Consider the following 22,614-nt stretch of genomic DNA (forward strand, 5'->3'; position numbering starts at 1 on the left):
TATCATAATTACACGATCTTTATCTATAAACAAAGATCCTCACGTACACTGTACCTTAATTAGAGAGCAATGCTGGACAGAGCAATATATTGACATGAAGGCTCAAAAACTTACCACATCAACATAGTCTACGTGATTTGGACTGAAGTCAGTTATCAGATCATGCAAAAGCTTTAAATCAAAATTACAAATTAAATACCATCGCCCATTAAGACACATCGGTACCGACAAGGTCGTATAGTTGAGCAGTGAGCTGAGCACCAGTTTGTCGAAAAAATGGCCGACCGGGTGACATAATGCGACGCAGTGGCGCAATATTCATATAATATGGGTACCAAAGGGCTCAAAGCAATTAAAAAAAAGGGAAGGAAACAACGATCGTTTGTTTAGTATTAAACATTTAATTCGATTGGTCCATTTACTGCAAAAAAAGCGACTTTTCTTAAAATCATTAACAATCACATCAACAACAATAACCACAACACGAGTTAAGCAAATAATCCATTAAATTGAATTTTGACATTTCTTGGTATCCTATTACTCTGAGCACACCAAATGTCATTGTTTTTGTATGAAAATATACAATACCACTACTGTAGTGCAGTCGATTGATGATGTAACTGACAACAACTAATAAATCACATATTATTTCGGTATTTGTATTTATATAGTCTCCACGTCGCACCATCTTGTCGCATCTGCAAGATCGCAGGTACAACCCCCGTGCTCACCTCCTCCACCTCTTCCGGAGATAGTAGTTGCGGCGTATCCACATTCTTTTGCTAAGTGAAAGAGTGAAAACACGCATAAGTTTTCTATATTGCCCGGCAGACACATTATGTACACTGTGCATCGGGGTAAATCTGACGTTCTTTTAGAGATACTGAGTCAATTATCAACTCAAAGTCAGTGTTGTTGGACACAAAAGGGCAGTGATTTTGACTGTGTTAACTGATGCTGCCCACCTAACTCACTTATTTCGAGTTGAATAAATATCGATCAAGAATCGCGTGATCCAAACAACGGCATTACTGACTTGTGTGAATGAGAGTGTGACATGGTGTGGGCCTATGAATGATGTTGTTGCAGCTTTAAAAAAAAACTTTATATCTTTAACTACAAGACTAATCGGTTTTAAATTTTAGGGAATACAAACGAAAACTAGAGCTGCGTGCAGCTTTAACAGGCTTCCCGCGTAAAGAAAATGAAGACGCGTTTTGTTCACTGGAGCGTGAAAGCGTGGTCAGTCATGCATAAAATTTGCAATTTATGATGGGGTCTTATTATCTGCATGTGATGTAAATTTCAAGTCTCCAAGTAGTGTCGTTCTCGAGAAGTAGATGAAAATGTAAAATCCTATATTGCTCACTGGAGCGTATCGCCGAGGTCACTCATGCGTATCCTTGACATATCGTATCCGGAACCTGTCCATTAATCATTGTTATGAATTTCAACCCAATAGCATGTATCAATTTTGAGAAATCGCAAAAAAACTGAAGACGCGTTTTGCTCACTGGAGCGTGAAAGCGTGGTCAGTCATGCATAAAATTTGCAATTTATGATGGGGGACTTATTATCTGCATGTGATGTAAATTTCACGTCTCTAAGTAGTGTCGTTCTCGAGAAGAAGATGAAAATGTAAAATCCTATATTGCTCACTGGAGCGTATCGCCGAGGTCACTCATGCGTATCCTTGACATATCGCATCCGGAACATGTCCATTAATCATTGTTATGAATTTCAACCCAATACCATGTATCAATTTTGAGAAATCGCAAAAAAACTGAAAACGCGTTTTGCTCACTGGAGCGTGAAAGCGTGGTCAGTCATGCATAAAATTTGCATTTTATTGCTAGCTGAGAACTTCTGCACATTTGAAGTGAATTTCAAGTTTGTAGGACCAATTTGAAAAAAAAATAATAAAAATAAATAAATAAATAAATAATAATAACTAGAGCTGCGTGCAGCTTTAACAGGCTTCCCGCGTAAAAAAACTGAAGACGCGTTTTGCTCACTGGAGCGTGAAAGCGTGGTCAGTCATGCATAAAATTTGCAAATTATGATGGGGGACTTATTATCTGCATGTGATGTAAATTTCAAGTCTCTAAGTAGTGTCGTTCTCGAAGAGAAGATGAAAATGTAAAATCCAATATTGCTCACTGGAGCGTATCGCCGAGGTCACTCATGCGTATCCTTGACATATCGTATCCGGAACATGTCCATTAATCATTGTTATGAATTTCAACCCAATACCATGTATCAATTTTGAAAAAACGCAAAAAAACTGAATACGCGTTTTGCTCACTGGAGCGTGAAAGCGTGGTCAGTTTTGCATAAAATTTGCATTTTATTGCTAGCTGAGAAGTTCTTCACATTTGAGGTGAATTTCAAGTTTGTAGGACCAATTTGAAAAAAAAATAATAAAAATAAATAATAATAATAATAAATAAATAATAATAATAATAAAACACAGGAATACAATAGGTTCCCTGCTGACAAGCAGCGGGAAGCCTAATAAATAAATAATAATAACTAGAGCTGCGTGCAGCTTTAACAGGCTTCCCGCGTAAAAAAACTGAAGACGCATTTTGCTCACTGGAGCGTGAAAGCGTGGTCAGTCATGCATAAAATTTGCAAATTATGATGGGGGATTTATTGTCTGCATGTGATGTAAATTTCAAGTCTCTAAGTAGTGTCGTTCTCGAGAAGAAGATGAAAATGTAAAATCCTATATTGCTCACTGGAGCGTATCGCCGAGGTCACTCATGCGTATCCTTGACATATTGTATCCGGAACATGTCCATTAATCATTGGTATGAATTTCAACCCAATACCATGTATCAATTTTGAGGAATCGCAAAAAAACTGAATATGCGTTTTGCTCACTGGAGCGTGAAAGCGTGGTCAGTCATGCATAAAATTTGCATTTTATTGCTAGCTGAGAACTTCTGCACATTTGAGGTGAATTTCAAGTTTGTAGGACCAATTTGAAAAAAAAATAATAATAACTAGAGCTGCGTGCAGCTTTAACAGGCTTCCCGCGTAAAAAAAAACTGAAGACGCGTTTTGTTCACTGGAGCGTGAAAGCGTGGTCAGTCATGCCTAAAATTTGCAATTTATGATGGGGGCTTATTATCTGCATGTGATGTAAATTTCAAGTCTCTAAGTAGTGTCGTTCTCGAGAAGAAGATGAAAATGTAAAATCCTATATTGCTCACTAGAGCGTATCGCCGAGGTCACTCATGCGTATCCTTGACATATCGTATCCGGAACATGTCCATTAATCATTGTTATGAATTTCAACCCAATAGCATGTATCAATTTTGAGAAATCGCAAAATACCTGAAGACGCGTTTTGCTCACTGGAGCGTGAAAGCGTGGTCAGTCATGCATAAAATTTGCATTTTATTGCTAGCTGAGAACTTCTGCACATTTGAGGTGAATTTCAAGTTTGTAAGACCAATTTGAAAAAAAAATAATAAAAATAAACTAGAGCTGCGTGCAGCTTTAACAGGCTTCCCGCGTAAAAAAAACTGAAGACGCGTTTTGCTCACTGGAGCGTGAAAGCGTGGTCAGTCATGCATAAAATTTGCAATTTATGATGGAAGACCTATTATCTGCATGTGATTTAAATTTCAAGTCTCTAAGTAGTGTCGTTCTCGAGAAGAAGATGAAAATGTGAAATCCTATATTGTTCACTGGAGCTTATCGCCGAGGTCACTCATGCGTATCCTTGACATGTCGTATCCGGAACATGTCCATTAATCATTGGTATGAATTTCAACCCAATAGCATGTATCAATTTTTAGAAATCGCAAAAAACTGAAAACGCGTTTTGCTCACTGGAGCGTGAAAGCGTGGTCAGTCATGCATAAAATTTGCATTTTATTGCTAGCTGAGAACTTCTGCACATTTGAGGTGAATTTAAAGTTTGTAGGACCAATTTGAAAAAAAAATAATAAAAATAAATAAATAGTAATAAATAAACTAGAGCTGCGTGCAGCTTTAACAGGCTTCCCGCGTAAAAAAAACTGAAGACGCGTTTTGCTCACTGGAGCAGGAAAGCGTGGTCAGTCATGCATAAAATTTGCAAATTATGATGGGGGACTTATTATCTGCATGTGATGTAAATTTCAAGTCTCTAAGTAGTGTCGTTCTCGAGAAGAAGATGAAAATGTAAAATCCTATATTGCTCACTGGAGCGCATAGCCGAGGTCACTCATGCGTATCCTTGACATATCGTATCCGGAACATGTCCATTAATCATTGTTATGAATTTCAACCCAATAGCATGTATTAATTTTGAGAAATCGCAAAAAAACTGAAAACGCGTTTTGTTCACTGGAGCGTGAAAGCTTGATCACTCATGCATAAAATTTGCAATTTATGATGGGGGACTTATTATCTGCATGTGATGTAAATTTCAAGTCTCTAAGTAGTGTCGTTCTCGAGAAGAAGATGAAAATGTAGAATCCCATATTGATCACTGGAGCGTATCGCCGAGGTCACTCATGCGTATCCTTGACATATCGTATCCGGAACAGGTCCATTAATCATTGTTATGAATTTCAACCAAATAGCATGTATCAATTTTGAGAAATCGCAAAAAAACTGAAAACGCGTTTTGCTCACTGGAGCGTGAAAGCATGGTCAGTCATGCATAAAATTTGCATTTTATTGCTAGCTGAGAACTTCTGCACATTTGAGGTGAATTTCAAGTTTGTAGGACCAAAATATGATGAGGGACTTATTGTCTGCATGTGATGTAATGCATGTGTAGTGTCGTTCTCGAGAAGAAGATGAAAATGTAAAATCCTATATTGCTCACTGGAGCGTATCGACTAGGTCACTCATGCGTATCCTTGACATGTTGTATCCGGAACATGTCCATTAATCATTGATATGAATTTCAACCCAATACCATGTATCAATTTTGAGAAATCGCAAAAAAACTGAATACGCATTTTGCTCACTGGAGCGTGAAAGCGTGGTCAATCATGCATAAAATTTGCATTTTATTGCTAGCTGAGAACTTCTGCACATTTGAGGTGAATTTCAAGTTTGTAGGACCAATTTGAAAAAAAAAATAATAATAATAATAATAACTAGAGCTGCGTGCAGCTTTAACAGGCTTCCCGCGTAAAAAAAACTGAAGACGCGTTTTGCTCACTGGAGCGTGAAAGCGTGGTCAGTCATGCATAAAATTTGCAAATTATGATGGGGTACTTATTATCTGCATGTGATGTAAATTTCAAGTCTCTAAGTAGTGTCGTTCTCGAGAAGAAGAAGAAAATGTAAAATGCTATATTGCTCACTGGAGCGTATCGCCGAGGTCACTCATGCGTATCCTTGACATATCGTATCCGGAACATGTCCATTAATCATTGTTATGAATTTCAACTCAATAGCATGTATCAATTTTGAGAAATCGCAAAAAAACTGAAGACGCGTTTTGCTTACTGGAGCGTGAAAGCGTGGTCAGTCAAGCATAAAATTTGCAAATCATGATGGGGGACTTATCGTCTGCATGTGATGTAAATTTCAAGTCTCTAAGTAGTGTCGTTCTCGAGGAGAAGATGAAAATGTAAAATCCTATATTGCTCACTGGAGCGTATCGCCGAGGTTACTCATTCGTATCCTTGACATATTGTATCCGGAACATGTCCATTAATCATTGTTATGAATTTTAACCCAATACCATGTATCAATTTTGAGAAATCGCAAAAAAACTGAATACGCGTTTTGCTCACTGGAGCGTGAAAGCGTGGTCAGTCATGCATAAAATTTGCATTTTATTGCTAGCTGAGAATTTCTGCACATTTGAGGTGAATTTCAAGTTTGTATGACCAATTTGAAAAAAAAATAATAATAATAATAATAACTAGAGCCGCGTGCAGCTTTAACAGGCTTCCCGCGTGAAAAAAAAAAAAAACTGAAGACGCGTTTTGCTCACTGGAGCGTGAAAGCGTGGTCAGTCATGCATAAAATTTGCAAATTATGATGGGGGACTTATTATCTGCATGTGATTTAAATTTCAAGTCTCTAAGTAGTGTCGTTCTCGAGAAGAAGATGAAAGTGTAAAATCCTACATTGCTCACTGGAGCGTATCGCCGAGGTCATTCATGCGTATCCTTGACATATCGTATCCGGAACATGTCCATTAATCATTGTTATAAATTTCAACCCAATAGCATGTATCAATTTTGAGAAATCGCAAAAAAACTGAAGACGCGTTTTGCTCACTGGAGCGTGAAAGCGTGGTCAGTCATGCATAAAATTTGCAATTTATGATGGGCGACTTATTATCTGCATGTGATGTAAATTTCAAGTCTCTAAGTAGTGTCGTTGTCGAGAAGAAGATGAAAGTGTAAAATCCTATATTGCTCACTGGAGCGTATCGCCGAGGTCACTCATGCGTATCCTTGAAATATCGTATCCGGAACATGTCCATTAATCATTGTTATGAATTTCAACCCAATAGCATGTATAAATTTTGAGAAATCGCAAAAAAACTGAAGACGCGTTTTGCTCACTGGAGCGTGAAAGCGTAGTCAGTCATGCATAAAATTTGCAAATTATGATGGGGGACTTATTATCTGCATGTGTTGTAAATTTCAAGTCTCTAAGTAGTGTCGTTCTCGAGAAGAAGATGTAAATGTAAAATCCTATATTGCTCCCTGGAGCGTATCACCTAGGTCACTCATGCGTATCCTTGACATATTGTATCCGGAACATGTCCATTAATCATTGTTATGAATTTCAACCCAATACCATGTATCAATTTTGAGAAATCGCGAAAAAACTGAAGACGCGTTTTGCTCACTGGAGCTTGAAAGCGTGGTCAGTCATGCATAAAATTTGCAAATTATGATGGGGGACTTATTATCTGCATGTGATGTAAATTTCAAGTTTCTAAGTAGTGTCGTTCTCGAAAAGAAGATGAAAATGTAAAATCCAATATTGCTCACTGGAGCGTATCGCCGAGGTCACTCATGCGTATCCTTGACATATCGTATCCGGAACATGTCCATTAATCATTGTTATGAATTTCAACCCAATACCATGTATCAATTTTGAAAAAACGCAAAAAAACTGAATACGCGTTTTGCTCACTGGAGCGTGAAAGCGTGGTCAGTCTTGCATAAAATTTGCATTTTATTGCTAGCTGAGAAGTTCTTCACATTTGAGGTGAATTTCAAGTTTGTAGGACCAATTTGAAAAAATAATAATAAAAATAAATAATAACTAGAGCTGCGTGCAGCTTTAACAGGCTTCCCGCGTAAAAAAAACTGAAGACGCGTTTTGCTCACTGGAGCGTGAAAGCGTGGTCAGTCATGCATAAAATTTGCAATTTATGATGGGGGACTTATTATCTGCATGTGATGTAAATTTCAAGTCTCTAAGTAGTGTCGTTCTCGAGAAGAAGATGAAAATGTTAAATCCTATATTGCTCACTGGAGCGTATCGCCGAGATCACTCATGCGTATCCTTGACATATCGTATCCGGAACATGTCCATTAATCATTGTTATGAATTTCAACCCAATAGCATGTATCAATTTTGAGAAATCGCAAAAAAACTGAAGACGCGTTTTGCTCACTGGAGCGTGAAAGCGTGGTCAGTCATGCATAAAATTTGCAATTTATGATGGGGGACTTATTATCCGCATGTGATTCAAATTTCAAGTCTCTAAGTAGTGTCGTTCTCGAGAAGAAGATGAAAATGTAAAATCCTATATTGCTCACTGGAGCGTATCGCCGAGGTCACTCATGCGTATCCTTGACATATCGTATCCGGAACATGTCCATTAATCATTGTTATGAATTTCAACCCAATAGCATGTATCAATTTTGAGAAATCGCAAAAAAACTGAAAATGCGTTTTGCTCACTGGAGCGTGGAAGCGTGGTCAGTCATGCATAAAATTTGCATTTTATTGCTAGCTGAGAACCTCTGCACATTTGAGGTGAATTTCAAGTTTGTAGGACCAATTTGAAAAAAAAATAATAAAAATAAATAATAATAAATAAATAATAATAATAAATAATAATAATAATAATAAAACACAGGAATACAATAGGTTCCCTGCTGACAAGCAGCGGGAAGCCTAATAATAATAAATAAATAATAATAATAATAAAACACAGGAATACAATAGGTTCCCTGCTGACAAGCAGCGGGAAGCCTAATAAATAAATAATAATAATAAAACACAGGAATACAATAGGTTCCCTGCTGACAAGCAGCGGGAAGCCTAATAATAACTAGAGCTGCGTGCAGCTTTAACAGGCTTCCCGCGTAAAAAAAACTGAAGACGCGTTTTGCTCACTGGAGCGTGAACGCGTGGTCAGTCATGCATAAAATTTGCAATTTATGATGGGGGACTTATTATCTGCATGTGATGTAAATTTCAAGTCTCTAAGTAGTGTCGTTCTCGAGAAGAAGATGAAAATGTAAAATCCTATTTTGCTCACTGGAGCGTATCGCCGAGTTCACTCATGCGTATCCTTGACATATCGTATCCGGAACACGTCCATTAATCATTGTTATGAATTTCAACCCAATACCATGTATCAATTTTGAGAAATCGCAAAAAAACTGAATACGCGTTTTGCTCACTGGAGCGTGAAAGCGTGGTCAGTCATGCATAAAATTTGCATTTTATTGCTAGCAGAGAACTTCTGCACATTTGAGGTGAATTTCAAGTTTGTAGGACCAATTTGAAAAAAAAATAATAAAAATAAATAATAATAATAACTAGAGCTGCGTGCAGCTTTAACAGGCTTCCCGCGTAAAAAAAACTGAAGACGCGTTTTGCTCACTGGAGCGTGAAAGCGTGGTCAGTCATGCATAAAATTTGCAATTTATGATGGGGGACTTATTATCTGCATGTGATGTAAATTTCAAGTCTCTAAGTAGTGTCGTTCTCGAGAAGAAGATGAAAATGTAAAATCCTATATTGCTCACTGGAGCGTATCGCCGAGGTCACTCATGCGTATCCTTGACATATTGTATCCGGAACATGTCCATTAATCATTGGTATGAATTTCAACCCAATACCATGTATCAATTTTGAGGAATCGCAAAAAAACTGAATATGCGTTTTGCTCACTGGAGCGTGAAAGCGTGGTCAGTCATGCATAAAATTTGCATTTTATTGCTAGCTGAGAACTTCTGCACATTTGAGGTGAATTTCAAGTTTGTAGGACCAATTTGAAAAAAAAATAATAATAACTAGAGCTGCGTGCAGCTTTAACAGGCTTCCCGCGTAAAAAAAAACTGAAGACGCGTTTTGTTCACTGGAGCGTGAAAGCGTGGTCAGTCATGCCTAAAATTTGCAATTTATGATGGGGGCTTATTATCTGCATGTGATGTAAATTTCAAGTCTCTAAGTAGTGTCGTTCTCGAGAAGAAGATGAAAATGTAAAATCCTATATTGCTCACTAGAGCGTATCGCCGAGGTCACTCATGCGTATCCTTGACATATCGTATCCGGAACATGTCCATTAATCATTGTTATGAATTTCAACCCAATAGCATGTATCAATTTTGAGAAATCGCAAAATACCTGAAGACGCGTTTTGCTCACTGGAGCGTGAAAGCGTGGTCAGTCATGCATAAAATTTGCATTTTATTGCTAGCTGAGAACTTCTGCACATTTGAGGTGAATTTCAAGTTTGTAAGACCAATTTGAAAAAAAAATAATAAAAATAAACTAGAGCTGCGTGCAGCTTTAACAGGCTTCCCGCGTAAAAAAAACTGAAGACGCGTTTTGCTCACTGGAGCGTGAAAGCGTGGTCAGTCATGCATAAAATTTGCAATTTATGATGGAAGACCTATTATCTGCATGTGATTTAAATTTCAAGTCTCTAAGTAGTGTCGTTCTCGAGAAGAAGATGAAAATGTGAAATCCTATATTGTTCACTGGAGCTTATCGCCGAGGTCACTCATGCGTATCCTTGACATGTCGTATCCGGAACATGTCCATTAATCATTGGTATGAATTTCAACCCAATAGCATGTATCAATTTTTAGAAATCGCAAAAAACTGAAAACGCGTTTTGCTCACTGGAGCGTGAAAGCGTGGTCAGTCATGCATAAAATTTGCATTTTATTGCTAGCTGAGAACTTCTGCACATTTGAGGTGAATTTAAAGTTTGTAGGACCAATTTGAAAAAAAAATAATAAAAATAAATAAATAGTAATAAATAAACTAGAGCTGCGTGCAGCTTTAACAGGCTTCCCGCGTAAAAAAAACTGAAGACGCGTTTTGCTCACTGGAGCAGGAAAGCGTGGTCAGTCATGCATAAAATTTGCAAATTATGATGGGGGACTTATTATCTGCATGTGATGTAAATTTCAAGTCTCTAAGTAGTGTCGTTCTCGAGAAGAAGATGAAAATGTAAAATCCTATATTGCTCACTGGAGCGCATAGCCGAGGTCACTCATGCGTATCCTTGACATATCGTATCCGGAACATGTCCATTAATCATTGTTATGAATTTCAACCCAATAGCATGTATTAATTTTGAGAAATCGCAAAAAAACTGAAAACGCGTTTTGTTCACTGGAGCGTGAAAGCTTGATCACTCATGCATAAAATTTGCAATTTATGATGGGGGACTTATTATCTGCATGTGATGTAAATTTCAAGTCTCTAAGTAGTGTCGTTCTCGAGAAGAAGATGAAAATGTAGAATCCCATATTGATCACTGGAGCGTATCGCCGAGGTCACTCATGCGTATCCTTGACATATCGTATCCGGAACAGGTCCATTAATCATTGTTATGAATTTCAACCAAATAGCATGTATCAATTTTGAGAAATCGCAAAAAAACTGAAAACGCGTTTTGCTCACTGGAGCGTGAAAGCATGGTCAGTCATGCATAAAATTTGCATTTTATTGCTAGCTGAGAACTTCTGCACATTTGAGGTGAATTTCAAGTTTGTAGGACCAAAATATGATGAGGGACTTATTGTCTGCATGTGATGTAATGCATGTGTAGTGTCGTTCTCGAGAAGAAGATGAAAATGTAAAATCCTATATTGCTCACTGGAGCGTATCGACTAGGTCACTCATGCGTATCCTTGACATGTTGTATCCGGAACATGTCCATTAATCATTGATATGAATTTCAACCCAATACCATGTATCAATTTTGAGAAATCGCAAAAAAACTGAATACGCATTTTGCTCACTGGAGCGTGAAAGCGTGGTCAATCATGCATAAAATTTGCATTTTATTGCTAGCTGAGAACTTCTGCACATTTGAGGTGAATTTCAAGTTTGTAGGACCAATTTGAAAAAAAAAATAATAATAATAATAATAACTAGAGCTGCGTGCAGCTTTAACAGGCTTCCCGCGTAAAAAAAACTGAAGACGCGTTTTGCTCACTGGAGCGTGAAAGCGTGGTCAGTCATGCATAAAATTTGCAAATTATGATGGGGTACTTATTATCTGCATGTGATGTAAATTTCAAGTCTCTAAGTAGTGTCGTTCTCGAGAAGAAGAAGAAAATGTAAAATGCTATATTGCTCACTGGAGCGTATCGCCGAGGTCACTCATGCGTATCCTTGACATATCGTATCCGGAACATGTCCATTAATCATTGTTATGAATTTCAACTCAATAGCATGTATCAATTTTGAGAAATCGCAAAAAAACTGAAGACGCGTTTTGCTTACTGGAGCGTGAAAGCGTGGTCAGTCAAGCATAAAATTTGCAAATCATGATGGGGGACTTATCGTCTGCATGTGATGTAAATTTCAAGTCTCTAAGTAGTGTCGTTCTCGAGGAGAAGATGAAAATGTAAAATCCTATATTGCTCACTGGAGCGTATCGCCGAGGTTACTCATTCGTATCCTTGACATATTGTATCCGGAACATGTCCATTAATCATTGTTATGAATTTTAACCCAATACCATGTATCAATTTTGAGAAATCGCAAAAAAACTGAATACGCGTTTTGCTCACTGGAGCGTGAAAGCGTGGTCAGTCATGCATAAAATTTGCATTTTATTGCTAGCTGAGAATTTCTGCACATTTGAGGTGAATTTCAAGTTTGTATGACCAATTTGAAAAAAAAATAATAATAATAATAATAACTAGAGCCGCGTGCAGCTTTAACAGGCTTCCCGCGTGAAAAAAAAAAAAAACTGAAGACGCGTTTTGCTCACTGGAGCGTGAAAGCGTGGTCAGTCATGCATAAAATTTGCAAATTATGATGGGGGACTTATTATCTGCATGTGATTTAAATTTCAAGTCTCTAAGTAGTGTCGTTCTCGAGAAGAAGATGAAAGTGTAAAATCCTACATTGCTCACTGGAGCGTATCGCCGAGGTCATTCATGCGTATCCTTGACATATCGTATCCGGAACATGTCCATTAATCATTGTTATAAATTTCAACCCAATAGCATGTATCAATTTTGAGAAATCGCAAAAAAACTGAAGACGCGTTTTGCTCACTGGAGCGTGAAAGCGTGGTCAGTCATGCATAAAATTTGCAATTTATGATGGGCGACTTATTATCTGCATGTGATGTAAATTTCAAGTCTCTAAGTAGTGTCGTTGTCGAGAAGAAGATGAAAGTGTAAAATCCTATATTGCTCACTGGAGCGTATCGCCGAGGTCACTCATGCGTATCCTTGAAATATCGTATCCGGAACATGTCCATTAATCATTGTTATGAATTTCAACCCAATAGCATGTATAAATTTTGAGAAATCGCAAAAAAACTGAAGACGCGTTTTGCTCACTGGAGCGTGAAAGCGTAGTCAGTCATGCATAAAATTTGCAAATTATGATGGGGGACTTATTATCTGCATGTGTTGTAAATTTCAAGTCTCTAAGTAGTGTCGTTCTCGAGAAGAAGATGTAAATGTAAAATCCTATATTGCTCCCTGGAGCGTATCACCTAGGTCACTCATGCGTATCCTTGACATATTGTATCCGGAACATGTCCATTAATCATTGTTATGAATTTCAACCCAATACCATGTATCAATTTTGAGAAATCGCGAAAAAACTGAAGACGCGTTTTGCTCACTGGAGCTTGAAAGCGTGGTCAGTCATGCATAAAATTTGCAAATTATGATGGGGGACTTATTATCTGCATGTGATGTAAATTTCAAGTTTCTAAGTAGTGTCGTTCTCGAAAAGAAGATGAAAATGTAAAATCCAATATTGCTCACTGGAGCGTATCGCCGAGGTCACTCATGCGTATCCTTGACATATCGTATCCGGAACATGTCCATTAATCATTGTTATGAATTTCAACCCAATACCATGTATCAATTTTGAAAAAACGCAAAAAAACTGAATACGCGTTTTGCTCACTGGAGCGTGAAAGCGTGGTCAGTCTTGCATAAAATTTGCATTTTATTGCTAGCTGAGAAGTTCTTCACATTTGAGGTGAATTTCAAGTTTGTAGGACCAATTTGAAAAAATAATAATAAAAATAAATAATAACTAGAGCTGCGTGCAGCTTTAACAGGCTTCCCGCGTAAAAAAAACTGAAGACGCGTTTTGCTCACTGGAGCGTGAAAGCGTGGTCAGTCATGCATAAAATTTGCAATTTATGATGGGGGACTTATTATCTGCATGTGATGTAAATTTCAAGTCTCTAAGTAGTGTCGTTCTCGAGAAGAAGATGAAAATGTTAAATCCTATATTGCTCACTGGAGCGTATCGCCGAGATCACTCATGCGTATCCTTGACATATCGTATCCGGAACATGTCCATTAATCATTGTTATGAATTTCAACCCAATAGCATGTATCAATTTTGAGAAATCGCAAAAAAACTGAAGACGCGTTTTGCTCACTGGAGCGTGAAAGCGTGGTCAGTCATGCATAAAATTTGCAATTTATGATGGGGGACTTATTATCCGCATGTGATTCAAATTTCAAGTCTCTAAGTAGTGTCGTTCTCGAGAAGAAGATGAAAATGTAAAATCCTATATTGCTCACTGGAGCGTATCGCCGAGGTCACTCATGCGTATCCTTGACATATCGTATCCGGAACATGTCCATTAATCATTGTTATGAATTTCAACCCAATAGCATGTATCAATTTTGAGAAATCGCAAAAAAACTGAAAATGCGTTTTGCTCACTGGAGCGTGGAAGCGTGGTCAGTCATGCATAAAATTTGCATTTTATTGCTAGCTGAGAACCTCTGCACATTTGAGGTGAATTTCAAGTTTGTAGGACCAATTTGAAAAAAAAATAATAAAAATAAATAATAATAAATAAATAATAATAATAAATAATAATAATAATAATAAAACACAGGAATACAATAGGTTCCCTGCTGACAAGCAGCGGGAAGCCTAATAATAATAAATAAATAATAATAATAATAAAACACAGGAATACAATAGGTTCCCTGCTGACAAGCAGCGGGAAGCCTAATAAATAAATAATAATAATAAAACACAGGAATACAATAGGTTCCCTGCTGACAAGCAGCGGGAAGCCTAATAATAACTAGAGCTGCGTGCAGCTTTAACAGGCTTCCCGCGTAAAAAAAACTGAAGACGCGTTTTGCTCACTGGAGCGTGAACGCGTGGTCAGTCATGCATAAAATTTGCAATTTATGATGGGGGACTTATTATCTGCATGTGATGTAAATTTCAAGTCTCTAAGTAGTGTCGTTCTCGAGAAGAAGATGAAAATGTAAAATCCTATTTTGCTCACTGGAGCGTATCGCCGAGTTCACTCATGCGTATCCTTGACATATCGTATCCGGAACACGTCCATTAATCATTGTTATGAATTTCAACCCAATACCATGTATCAATTTTGAGAAATCGCAAAAAAACTGAATACGCGTTTTGCTCACTGGAGCGTGAAAGCGTGGTCAGTCATGCATAAAATTTGCATTTTATTGCTAGCAGAGAACTTCTGCACATTTGAGGTGAATTTCAAGTTTGTAGGACCAATTTGAAAAAAAAATAATAAAAATAAATAATAATAATAACTAGAGCTGCGTGCAGCTTTAACAGGCTTCCCGCGTAAAAAAAACTGAAGACGCGTTTTGCTCACTGGAGCGTGAAAGCGTGGTCAGTCATGCATAAAATTTGCAATTTATGATGGGGGACTTATTATCTGCATGTGATGTAAATTTCAAGTCTCTAAGTAGTGTCGTTCTCGAGAAGAAGATGAAAATGTAAAATCCTATATTGCTCACTGGAGCGTATCGCCGAGATCACTCATGCGTATCCTTGACATATCGTATCCGGAACATGTCCATTAATCATTGTTATGAATTTCAACCCAATAGCATGTATCAATTTTGAGAAATCGCAAAAAAACTGAAGACGCGTTTTGCTCACTGGAGCGTGAAAGCGTGGTCAGTCATGCATAAAATTTGCAATTTATGATGGGGGATTTATTATCCGCATGTGATTCAAATTTCAAGTCTCTAAGTAGTGTCGTTCTCGAGAAGAAGATGAAAATGTAAAATCCTATATTGCTCACTGGAGCGTATCGCCGAGGTCACTCATGCGTATCCTTGACATATCGTATCCGGAACATGTCCATTAATCATTGTTATGAATTTCAACCCAATAGCATGTATCAATTTTGAGAAATCGCAAAAAAACTGAAAATGCGTTTTGCTCACTGGAGCGTGAAAGCGTGGTCAGTCATGCATAAAATTTGCATTTTATTGCTAGCTGAGAACCTCTGCACATTTGAGGTGAATTTCAAGTTTGTAGGACCAATTTGAAAAAAAAATAATAAAAATAAATAATAATAAATAAATAATAATAATAAATAATAATAATAATAATAAAACACAGGAATACAATAGGTTCCCTGCTGACAAGCAGCGGGAAGCCTAATAATAATAATAATAAATAATAATAATAAAACACAGGAATACAATAGGTTCCCTGCTGACAAGCAGCGGGAAGCCTAATAAATAAATAATAATAATAAAACACAGGAATACAATAGGTTCCCTGCTGACAAGCAGCGGGAAGCCTAATAATAATAAAACACAGGAATACAATAGGTTCCCTGCTGACAAGCAGCGGGAAGCCTAATAACAAGAGAGCTACGCACAAATATATGGACACGTTAGACCAGAGCGAATCAGTCCTTACCGGTACCTTTGACGCTACCGGTACCCTCAAAAAAGTTCTGAATTTCCAGTAGCAAGAATTTTGCAGAATCAAAACGTACAGCCAGTCATGACACTGACTAAAATCCGTGTTCCCATGGATAAAAAATAATACAGCAAAATTTTAGACGAATATCAAATTTCATAGAATTCACGCAAAATTTTGAAATAAATAAAAGTAATAGCCTTCTAGCGAAAAAATTAATCTTTAACCACTGAAAATTTCAAAGCAATTGGTCCAGTATTCGAAGAGAAAAGCGACTTTTTAAAAACGTGTCAAAGAACAAGAACAACAACAACAACATAATATTGAAACGATCGTTATGTCCACTTCGTGTCCAATAATAATAACTAGAGCTGCGTGCAGCTTTAACAGGCTTCCCGCGTAAAAAAAACTGAAGACGCGTTTTGCTCACTGGAGCGTGAAAGCGTGGTCAGTCATGCATTAAATTTGCAATTTATGATGGGAGACTTATTATCTGCATATGATGTAAATTTCAAGTCTCTAAGTAGTGTCGTTCTCGAGAAGAAGATGAAAATGTAAAATCCTATATTGCTCACTGGAGCGTATCGCCGAGGTCACTCATGCGTATCCTTGACATATCGTATCCGGAACATGTCCATTAATCATTGTTATGAATTTCAACCCAATAGCATGTATCAATTTTGAGAAATCGCAAAAAAACTGAAGACGCGTTTTGCTCACTGGAGCGTGAAAGCGTGGTCAGTCATGCATAAAATTTGCATTTTATTGCTAGCTGAGAACTTCTGCACATTTGAGGTGAATTTAAAGTTTGTAGGACCAATTTGAAAAAAAAATAATAAAAATAAATAAATAGTAATAAATAAACTAGAGCTGCGTGCAGCTTTAACAGGCTTCCCGCGTAAAAAAAACTGAAGACGCGTTTTGCTCACTGGAGCGTGAAAGCGTGGTCAGTCATGCATAAAATTTGCAATTTATGATGGGGGAATTATTATCTGCATGTGATGTAAATTTCAAGTCTCTAAGTAGTGTCGTTCTCGAGAAGAAGATGAAAATGTAAAATCCTATATTGATCACTGGATCGTATCGCCGAGGTCACTCATGCGTATCCTTGACATATCGTATCCGGAACATGTCCATTAATCATTGTTATGAATTTCAACCCAATAGCATGTATTAATTTTGAGAAATCGCAAAAAAACTGAAAACGCGTTTTGTTCACTGGAGCGTGAAAGCTTGGTCACTCATGCATAAAATTTGCAATTTATGATGGGGGACTTATTATCTGCATGTGATGTAAATTTCAAGTGTCTAAGTAGTGTCGTTCTCGAGAAGAAGATGAAAATGTAAAATCCCATATTGATCACTGGAGCGTATCGCCGTGGTCACTCATGCGTATCCTTGACATATCGTATCCGGAACATGTCCATTAATCATTGTTATGAATTTCAACCCAATAGCATGTATCAATTTTGAGAAATCGCAAAAAAACTGAAATCGCGTTTTGCTCACTGGAGCGTGAAAGCATGGTCAGTCATGCATAAAATTTGCATTTTATTGCTAGCTGAGAACTTCTGCACATTTGAGGTGAATTTCAAGTTTGTAGGACCAATTTGAAAAAAAAATAATAATAATAATAATAACGAGAATATCGGTCTGAGACCGAAGACTTATCGATCTTAGATCGGTAATTAGGTAATAACTCGCTAATTATACGACATAATTAACCCAAAATCGATAGGCGTCTGGTCCGAGGTAAGGTGCATGCACATGCAAAATTTGGAGCAGATTCAACCACGCGTTCGTGAGATATCGCGTTCATCTAACAGACACACACACACACACACACACACACACACAGACATACAAATACCTATCAATATACTTACCGATCTTATGATCGATAAGTAATAATAATAATAATAATAACTAGAGCTGCGTGCAGCTTTAACAGGCTTCCCGCGTAAAGAAAACTGAAGACGCGTTTTGCTCACTGGAGCGTGAAAGCGTGGTCAGTCATGCATAAAATTTGCAAATTATGATGGGGGACTTATTATCTGCATGTGATGTAAATTTCAAGTCTCTAAGTAGTGTCGTTCTCGAGAAGAAGATGAAAATGTAAAATCTTATATTGTTCACTGGAGCGTATCGCCGAGGTCACTCATGCGTATCCTTGACATATCGTATCCGGAACATGTCCATTAATCATTGTTATGAATTTCAACTTAATAGCATGTATCAATTTTGAGAAATCGCAAAAAAACTGAAGACGCGTTTTGCTCATTGGAGCGTGAAAGCGTGATCAGTCATGCATAAAATTTGCAATTTATGATGGGGGACTTATTATCTGCATGTGATTTAAATTTCAAGTGGTTAAGTAGTGTCGTTCTCGAGAAGAAGATGAAAATGTGAAATCCTATATTGCTCACTGGAGCGTATCGCCGAGGTCACTCATGCGTATCCTTGACATATCGTATCCGGAACATGTCCATTAATCATTGTTATGAATTTCAACCCAATAGCATGTATCAATTTTGAGAAATCGCAAAAAAACTGAAACGCGTTTTGCTCACTGGAGCCTGGAAGCGTGGTCAGTCATGCATAAAATTTGCAAATTATGATGGGATATTTATTGTCTGCATGTGATGTAAATTTCAAGTCTCTAAGTAGTGTCGTTCTCGAGAAGAAGATGAAAATGTAAAATCCTATATTGCTCACTGGAGCGTATCGCCGAGGTCACTCATGCGTATCCTTGACATATCGTATCCGGAACCTGTCCATTAATCATTGTTATGAATTTCAACCCAATAGCATGTATCAATTTTGAGAAATCGCAAAAAAACTGAAGACGCGTTTTGCTCACTGGAGCGTGAAAGCGTGGTCAGTCATGCATAAAATTTGCAATTTATGATGGGGGACTTATTATCTGCATGTGGTGTAAATTTCACGTCTCTAAGTAGTGTCGTTCTCGAGAAGAAGATGAAAATGTAAAATCCTATATTGCTCACTGGAGCGTATCGCCGAGGTCACTCATGCGTATCCTTGACATATCGCATCCGGAACATGTCTATTAATCATTGTTATGAATTTCAACCCAATACCAAGTATCAATTTTGAGAAATCGCAAAAAAACTGAAAACGCGTTTTGCTCACTGGAGCGTGAAAGCGTGGTCAGTCATGCATAAAATTTGCATTTTATTGCTAGCTGAGAACTTCTGCACATTTGAAGTGAATTTCAAGTTTGTAGGACCAATTTGAAAAAAAAATAATAAAAATAAATAAACTAGAGCTGCGTGCAGCTTTAACAGGCTTCCCGCGTAAAAAAAACTGAAGACGCGTTTTGCTCACTGGAGCGTGAAAGCGTGGTCAGTCATGCGTAAAATTTTCAATTTATGATGAGGGACTCATTATGTGCATGTGATGTAAATTTCAAGTCTCTAAGTAGTGTCGTTCTCGAGAAGAAGATGAAAATGTAAAATCCTATAGCGAGCGTATCGCCGAGGTAACTCATGCGTATCCTTGACATATCGTATCCGGAACATGTCCATTAATCATTGTTATGAATTTCAACCCAATAGCATGTATCAATTTTGGGAAATCGCAAAAAAAAACTGAAGACGCGTTTTGCTCACTGGAGCGTGAAAGCGTGGTCAGTCATGCATAAAATTCGCAGTTTGTGACGGGGGACTTATTATCTGCATGTGATGTAAATTTCAAGTCTCTAAGTAGTGTCGTTCTCGAGAAGAAGATGAAAATGTAAAATCCTATATTGCTCACTGGAGCGTATCGCCGAGGTCACTCATGCGTATCCTTGACATATCGTATCCGGAACATGTCCATTAATCATTGTTATGAATTTCAACCCAATAGCATGTATCAATTTTGGGAAATCGCAAAAAAACTGAAGACGCGTTTTGCTCACTGGAGCGTGAAAGCGTGGTCAGTCATGCATAAAATTTGCATTTTATTGCTAGCTGAGAACTTCTGCACATTTGAGGTGAATTTCAAGTTTGTAGGACCAATTTGAAAAAAAAATAATAAAAATAAATAATAATAATAATAAATAAATAATAATATTAATAAATAATAATAATAAAACACAGGAATACAATAGGTTCCCTGCTGACAAGCAGCGGGAAGCCTAATAATAAAACACAGGAATACAATAGGTTCCCTGCTGACAAGCAGCGGGAAGCCTAATAATAAACTAGAGCTGCGTGCAGCTTTAACAGGCTTCCCGCGTAAAAAAAAACTGAAGACGCGTTTTGCTCACTGGAGCGTGAAAGCGTGGTCAGTCATGCATAAAATTTGCAATTTATGATGGGGGACTTATTATCTGCATGTGTTGTAAATTTCAAGTCTCTAAGTAGTGTCGTTCTCGAGAAGAAGATGTAAATGTAAAATCCTATATTGCTCACTGGAGCGTATCACCGAGGTCACTCATGCGTATCCTCGACATATCGTATCCGGAACATGTCCATTAATCATTGTTATGAATTTCAACCCAATAGAATGTATTAATTTTGAGAAATCGCAAAAAAACTGAAAACGCGTTTTGTTCACTGGAGCGTGAAAGCTTGATCACTCATGCATAAAATTTGCAATTTATGATGGGGGACTTATTATCTGCATGTGATGTAAATTTCAAGTCTCTAAGTAGTGTCGTTCTCGAGAAGAAGATGAAAATGTAGAATCCCATATTGATCACTGGAGCGTATCGCCGAGGTCACTCATGCGTATCCTTGACATATCGTATCCGGAACAGGTCCATTAATCATTGTTATGAATTTCAACCAAATAGCATGTATCAATTTTGAGAAATCGCAAAAAAACTGAAAACGCGTTTTGCTCACTGGAGCGTGAAAGCATGGTCAGTCATGCATAAAATTTGCATTTTATTGCTAGCTGAGAACTTCTGCACATTTGAGGTGAATTTCAAGTTTGTAGGACCAAAATATGATGAGGGACTTATTGTCTGCATGTGATGTAATGCATGTGTAGTGTCGTTCTCGAGAAGAAGATGAAAATGTAAAATCCTATATTGCTCACTGGAGCGTATCGACTAGGTCACTCATGCGTATCCTTGACATGTTGTATCCGGAACATGTCCATTAATCATTGATATAAATTTCAACCCAATACCATGTATCAATTTTGAGAAATCGCAAAAAAACTGAATACGCATTTTGCTCACTGGAGCGTGAAAGCGTGGTCAATCATGCATAAAATTTGCATTTTATTGCTAGCTGAGAACTTCTGCACATTTGAGGTGAATTTCAAGTTTGTAGGACCAATTTGAAAAAAAAATAATAATAATAATAATAACTAGAGCTGCGTGCAGCTTTAACAGGCTTCCCGCGTAAAAAAAACTGAAGACGCGTTTTGCTCACTGGAGCGTGAAAGCGTGGTCAGTCATGCATAAAATTTGCAAATTATGATGGGGTACTTATTATCTGCATGTGATGTAAATTTCAAGTCTCTAAGTAGTGTCGTTCTCGAGAAGAAGAAGAAAATGTAAAATGCTATATTGCTCACTGGAGCGTATCGCCGAGGTCACTCATGCGTATCCTTGACATATCGTATCCGGAACATGTCCATTAATCATTGTTATGAATTTCAACTCAATAGCATGTATCAATTTTGAGAAATCGCAAAAAAACTGAAGACGCGTTTTGCTTACTGGAGCGTGAAAGCGTGGTCAGTCAAGCATAAAATTTGCAAATCATGATGGGGGACTTATCGTCTGCATGTGATGTAAATTTCAAGTCTCTAAGTAGTGTCGTTCTCGAGGAGAAGATGAAAATGTAAAATCCTATATTGCTCACTGGAGCGTATCGCCGAGGTTACTCATTCGTATCCTTGACATATATTATCCGGAACATGTCCATTAATCATTGTTATGAATTTTAACCCAATACCATGTATCAATTTTGAGAAATCGCAAAAAAAACTGAATACGCGTTTTGCTCACTGGAGCGTGAAAGCGTGGTCAGTCATGCATAAAATTTGCATTTTATTGCTAGCTGAGAATTTCTGCACATTTGAGGTGAATTTCAAGTTTGTATGACCAATTTGAAAAAAAAATAATAATAATAATAATAACTAGAGCCGCGTGCAGCTTTAACAGGCTTCCCGCGTGAAAAAAAAAAAAACTGAAGACGCGTTTTGCTCACTGGAGCGTGAAAGCGTGGTCAGTCATGCATAAAATTTGCAAATTATGATGGGGGACTTATTATCTGCATGTGATGTAAATTTCAAGTCTCTAAGTAGTGTCGTTCTCGAGAAGAAGATGAAAGTGTAAAATCCTACATTGCTCACTGGAGCGTATCGCCGAGGTCATTCATGCGTATCCTTGACATATCGTATCCGGAACATGTCCATTAATCATTGTTATAAATTTCAACCCAATAGCATGTATCAATTTTGAGAAATCGCAAAAAAACTGAAGACGCGTTTTGCTCACTGGAGCGTGAAAGCGTGGTCAGTCATGCATAAAATTTGCAA

General features: G+C 37.6%; 1 protein-coding gene across 2 annotated transcripts in view; it reads right to left on the reverse strand.

Moving 5' to 3' along the window:
* LOC120328034 (uncharacterized) overlaps positions 1-22,614 on the reverse strand; it is a 53,238-nt gene that overhangs the window by 13,121 nt on the left and 17,503 nt on the right. The gene's annotated exons all lie outside the window — the stretch shown is intronic.

The sequence above is a fragment of the Styela clava genome, chromosome 7, assembly GCF_964204865.1.
Source record: "Styela clava chromosome 7, kaStyClav1.hap1.2, whole genome shotgun sequence".
Classification (NCBI taxonomy): Eukaryota; Metazoa; Chordata; class Ascidiacea; order Stolidobranchia; family Styelidae; genus Styela; species Styela clava.